The sequence below is a fragment of the Dendrobates tinctorius genome, unplaced genomic scaffold (assembly GCF_039654945.1).
Source record: "Dendrobates tinctorius isolate UK_male_01 unplaced genomic scaffold, ASM3965494v1 ptg000138l, whole genome shotgun sequence".
Taxonomy (NCBI): Eukaryota; Metazoa; Chordata; class Amphibia; order Anura; family Dendrobatidae; genus Dendrobates; species Dendrobates tinctorius.
In genome coordinates, this window is record NW_027361806.1 from 25263421 (window position 1) to 25269420 (window position 6000).

Sequence of the window (6000 nt, forward strand, 5' to 3'; positions counted from 1 at the left end):
CAAGTTATAAAGTCCGCACGTCACGCTGGTGCCCAAACGCACGTTTCGCTTCCAACTTCCTCAGGGGGCAGTGTGTCTGTGTCAAAGCGGTCGCTTTAAATATCCCACTCCAAATACAGAAGGCCAATCAAAAAATACCCAGAGCACCCAGCGCCGCGCGTCATCAGCGCATGGAGACAACAACATCCGGTCAACCAACATCACATCCGGCGTCTGAAAACAATAAAAAACAATAAAACAATATGTCTGCTTTTAATATGGCCAGTGATATGTGACTATGGGAGCCAATCACAGAAGACCTTGTGTTATGACGTTGTGGATGATTTCTGCGCCCTGATTGACTGCCGGAATCAACACACATAAAGATAAGAGGGAAAAAAAGAGCGCCCCGCTCCTGTAACCTCTATATGCGTTTTTCCGCCCTCTCCACACTCCCTCCCCTCAGCAAACATGTCCCGCCTTCCCCCCACTCATCATACACCACCATCCTAGCCAAAGTAATACAAAAGCTTTAGTGGAGACCTGTGACCAAAGATGGCGACTGTGACATCGGCGGTTATCCCCGCCGATGCCCCTTTTGCTGCGGCGGCCGCTGCGGCATCCCCTCACCTGCGCGCTCCCGCCCGGCCACGCGCCCGCCGTCAGTTCCTCTTCAAATCTGCGAGAATTCTTTAGCAAGAGAATCGGCTGCGGGTACCTTGGTAGAGGTAGAAAAAGGTAACGGAATACTTGGGTTTTGACCGGTTACCACAAAAAAAGGTGACCTGGTGGTAGATTCACTGGGATGATTATTGTGCGAGAATTCAGCCCAAGGTAAAAGCGCAACCCAGTCGTCTTGATGAGCGTTGGTGAAGTGACGTAGGAAGGTGGTTAAGCCCTGATTAATTCGTTCCACTTGCCCGTTGGTCTGAGGATGATATGCGGAGGAAAAGTCGAGAGATGTACCCATAAGCCGGCAGAGTGCCCTCCAGAAGCGGGAGGTGAACTGGACCCCCCGATCCGACAGAATCCGCTGAGGAAGACCATGCAGCCTGAAGACCTGGTGGATGAAGATCTCAGCCAACTTCGGAGCGGACGGTAGTCCCGATAAGGGAATAAAATGGGCCATCTTAGAAAAGCGATCTGCCACGACTAAGATGGTGGTACATCCGGCCGAGCGGGGCAAATCGGTCACAAAGTCCATGGCGATCTGTTGCCAGGGGGCTTCAGGAACTGGCAAAGGGTGAAGAAGACCGGCGGGCAAAGTCCTAGCCACCTTATTCTGGGCACAGATTGTGCAAGAGGCCACGTAGTCCATCACATCCTGGCGAAGCGTGGGCCACCAATAATACCGGGAAAGCAGGAAGAGAGTCTTCTTGGTCCCAACGTGTCCAGAAATTTTGGAGGAATGTCCCCAGCACAACACCTCTATACGTTTGCCTGGAGGGACGAAGGTCTTACCGGGCGGAGGGATGGCAAAGTTCACAGGAGCCACAGTGATCATCCTGGAAGGCTCGATGATACAGGATGGGATTTCGTCCTTCTCTGAAGACTGCAACGACCTGGAAAGGGCATCGGCCTTGATGTTCCTATTGCCTGGTCGGAAGTGAAGTTGGAAGTCAAAGCGGGAAAAAAACAGGGCCCACCTGGCTTGCCGGGCATTGAGCCTTTGGGCGGATTGCAGATAGGCCAGGTTTTTGTGGTCTGTGAGGATGGTAAAGGGATGTACAGCTCCTTCGAGTAAATACCGCCATTCAATCAAGGCCATCTTAATGGCCAGTAATTCACGGTCTCCAATGGAGTAGTTGCACTCCGCCGGTGAAAAGACTTTAGAGAAGAAACCGCATGGCACCAGCCGTCCGGACGAAGCCTGCTGGGACAAGACCGCCCCCGCTCCAGTGGAGGAGGCATCCACTTCCAGGACAAAGGGTCTGCTGACCACGGGCCGATGCAAAATGGGTGCTGAGGTAAAAGAACGTTTCAGAGTTTGGAAAGCTTTTTCCGCTTCAGGAGACCAGCTGTTGGGCTTCGTTCCTTTACGGGTCAGGTCCGTGATGGGTTTGGTAACCGTGGAAAAGTGAGGCACAAACTGACGGTAATAGTTTGCGAACCCAAGAAACCGCTGGATGGCCTTAATCCCCACAGGACGAGGCCACTTGAGTACCGCACCGAGTTTTTCGGGATCCATGCTTAGACCGGAGTCGGAGACGACATATCCCAAGAAGGGTAGTGACGACTGCTCAAAAAGGCATTTCTCGATCTTGGCGTAGAGTTGGTTCTCTCGGAGACGATGCAAGACCAAGCGTACACTTCTGCGATGAGAAGGCAGATCGGGGGAGAAAACGAGGATATCGTCCAGGTAGATGACAACACAAGAATAGAGTAGATCCCGGAATACCTCATTGATAAATTCTTGGAACACAGCGGGGGCATTGCAAAGGCCGAATGGCATGACTAGATATTCATAATGCCCGTCACGAGTATTGAAAGCCGTCTTCCACTCGTCCCCAGCACGGATTCGGACCAAATTGTAGGCTCCCCGCAGGTCTAACTTCGTGAAGATCCGGGCTCCTCTCAACCGGTCAAAAAGCTCCGGAATCAACGGAAGGGGGTAACGATTCTTGATGGTGATCTTGTTCAGGCCCCGGTAATCAATGCAAGGCCGCAGTGATCCATCTTTCTTCTGGACGAAGAAAAAACCTGCGCCTGCAGGAGAGGAGGACTTTCGGATAAACCCCTTGGAGAGATTTTCGTGGATATATTCCGACATGGCAGTGGTCTCGGCTGGAGAGAGAGGGTACGTTCTACCTCTGGGGGGAACCGCTCCAGGAATCAGGTCGATGGGGCAGTCATAAGGCCGGTGCGGTGGCAGGGAATCCGCCTCTTTTTTACAGAAAACATCAGCATAGGCGTGATATGGCACAGGAAGGCCAGGAAGGTCCGTAGGCTTGCGCTGAGGCTGGGGACGGACCAGGGTACGTAAACAACTTGCATGGCAGGCGTGCCCCCAGCGCAGGATCTCTCCGGAACGCCAGTCGATAACAGGCTCATGCCGCCTGAGCCAAGGTAGCCCCAAAAGAATGGCGTGGGACAACTGAGGCAGGACATAAAAGGCAATCCTTTCTGAGTGGAGAGCGCCAACTTGCAGGTTTACTTCGGTGGTTACCGTGGTGATGAGCCCAGGAAGAGGTTTGCCATCAACGGAGGTGATTGCTCGAGGATTACTTAAGACGACCACGGGAATCTGGAGTCTGTCAACCTCCTCCTGGTGGATGAAGTTGCCTGCCGCGCCCGAGTCCACATACGCCTCCACAGAGCTACGCCCCCGACCTGAAATAAGTAGAGCTGAAACGGTAAGCGGAAGAGAGGGGGTAGAATCACCTAGGGGGCCCTCTCCTACCTGGCCTAGGCGGAAGCGTTTCCCGGTCTCTCAGGACAAGTGCGTATGAAGTGATTGGCCCCTCCACAATAAAGACAGAGTCCCTTGGTCATTCTCTCCCTACGCCGTTGTTCAGACAGCTTGATGCGATCAACTTGCATGGGCTCCGGGGTGGTGTTACTAGGGGGGGCACCAGTGCGCGGAATAGGAGCTTGGTATAACCTAAAGGACCTCCTCTCCTTAGCCGACTCTCGGGCGCGCTCCTGAAAACGCAGGTCAATACGAGTAGCCAAGGAGATGAGATCCTCCAGGGTGGTAGGGAGGTCACGCCCGGCCAACTCGTCTTTGATTTTACCAGAAAGTCCTCTCCAAAATGCACCAACCAGGGCTTCATTATTCCACCCCAGCTCCGAGGACAAGGTCCGAAAACGGATGGCGTATTGCCCTACCGTAAGGGACCCCTGGCTGAGGTTAAAAAGGGCCTCAGTGGAGGAAGCAAGGCGTCCAGGTTCATCAAAAACCTTACGAAATGTCTCCAAAAAACACTGGATGTTGGTCACCACCGGGTCATCCCTCTCCCATAATGGATTCACCCAAGCCAACGCCTCCCCTTCAAGGTGGGAGATTATAAAGGCCACTTTAGCACGGTCCGTAGGGTACTGTTGGGGCGAAAGATCAAAGTGCAACCTGCACTGATTTAAAAATCCCCTACACAATTTTGGGTCCCCACAGTACCTGGGTGGTTTACCGAGACGAGGGGGGGGAGAGGAGACGGTGTCCCGGGCTAGGGTGGAAGCGGCAGTAGAGGACTGCAGGGAAAGCAGCCTATCATCCACCGAGGCCATATACCCCAAAATGTGAGACTGAGCATCGCGCTGTTGTGCGAGCTCCTGCTGGAGACTGACTAAGAGGGGTGCGTGTGCTGGGTCTGCAGTCTGAAGAGCGGAGAGCCGGGTGTCCATGGACTTCATGAATGACATGATACGGTTCTGATTTTCTCTAAGGAAGAGCAATTCCTTTTGAGTGGCAGCCGCGGCACCGGCGGGGTCCATGGCCTGATGATACTGTAATGCTAGGGGGTACCAAGTTAGAGAGTGGACCCTCTGGATCGCGGATCCGGAGCCCCAGGGTCGAGCACACCAGGTGAAGACCGACCCCTATACAGGGATCGTTTGGGGCAGGACCACAGAGGACGGAGGCGCGACAGCCGGAACCAAGAGGGACGGCTCCACGGACAGAAGGAGGGGGAAGGCAGTGGTAAGTGGGACGAGCAGGGACCAGAGGAACAGGACTGGACCAAAACGGAAGGCAGGCACGTGGGAAGACCTAGGCGGGCAGAAGGCGGAGGACGGCACCGGGGATGGAAGACAGTGCGCAAGCAGGCTGGGAGGGAAGGAAGCAGGAGACAGGGAGCATAAGGCGGAAACGCGGATAAGCTACAGTAGAACTGTAGAGGCCAGAAGGTGCAGGAAAACTACACGATCATCAGGCGTCCTCCTAACTGCGAGGACGCCTGAAGTACAGCAAGCCCAGGATGTGCGTCACCCAACCCCCCCCTCGGCGCCGCCCATTGCAGGGAAGACCAAGGCCGGCTCTCAGCGCCGCCCACCATGGGAGAGAGGAAGACGGCGGCGAGCGCGAGCCGGGGGGCGGGAAGCAGGAGCAGATTTGAAGAGGAACTGACGGCGGGCGCGTGGCCGGGCGGGAGCGCGCAGGTGAGGGGATGCCGCAGCGGCCGCCGCAGCAAAAGGGGCATCGGCGGGGATAACCGCCGATGTCACAGCGACTTTGAGTAAAAATGCTCGTGAAAGCGAACACGAATCCTAATGTGTTACGTTCATGCCGAATTTGTGATTTTCCGAATAAGTTCGCTTATGTTTAGTTAACTGAAACAGGAGAAAAAAATGGAGTCCAGAACTATTTGAATAAAGTCAATTATTTATTATATCCAAAAAGAAGGCACATGAAGGAGAACACGACAAATTTAAAATGTTTTTTCGGTGAGGCATCTAATATATAGGTAACCTGGAGCCAATAAAAGAACAGGTCAACAGCACTGATGGATAGTCGAAAAATCCAAATAGAAAATCCCACTGAAATATAAGTAGGTCAGAGACGATATTATTATTCCAAAGCTTAAGAGCAAGAGCAAACAATGCATATATAAGTACGGAGTTAAATTTGTTTGTAGATAGATTCTACAAAGGTTAATGCACGTTGCCCGAATATTTTAAATCAACAATGTCATACTGCAACAATGCGAAAAGAGGGGGTAAAACCCTCAGCAAAAACATGTGCTGAGGACACCTGAATGAGTTCCATCAAATTTAAGAGCGGCTGCAGAAGGACATTGTTGTGAATCTGAATATCTATAAGGATAGCCAGTACAGGGATATGTAAATCAGAGCGTATGGATGTCCATATAGTAAAGCTATTCATGCATCCGGGGAGTAGCAAAGTTAATTCTCTATTGATAATATGATTTATTGCACATTGCCCAAAAAAGGGGGAATCATGAAAAGAAATGTGGCTGGTAAAAGCATGAGAAAGTCCCAAAACTATACCTGTGTCTAGTGACCTGTATGGAGCCTATCATGCCACAAGCAGCCATGCAAAAAATAGGAACCACAAAAAATCAAACA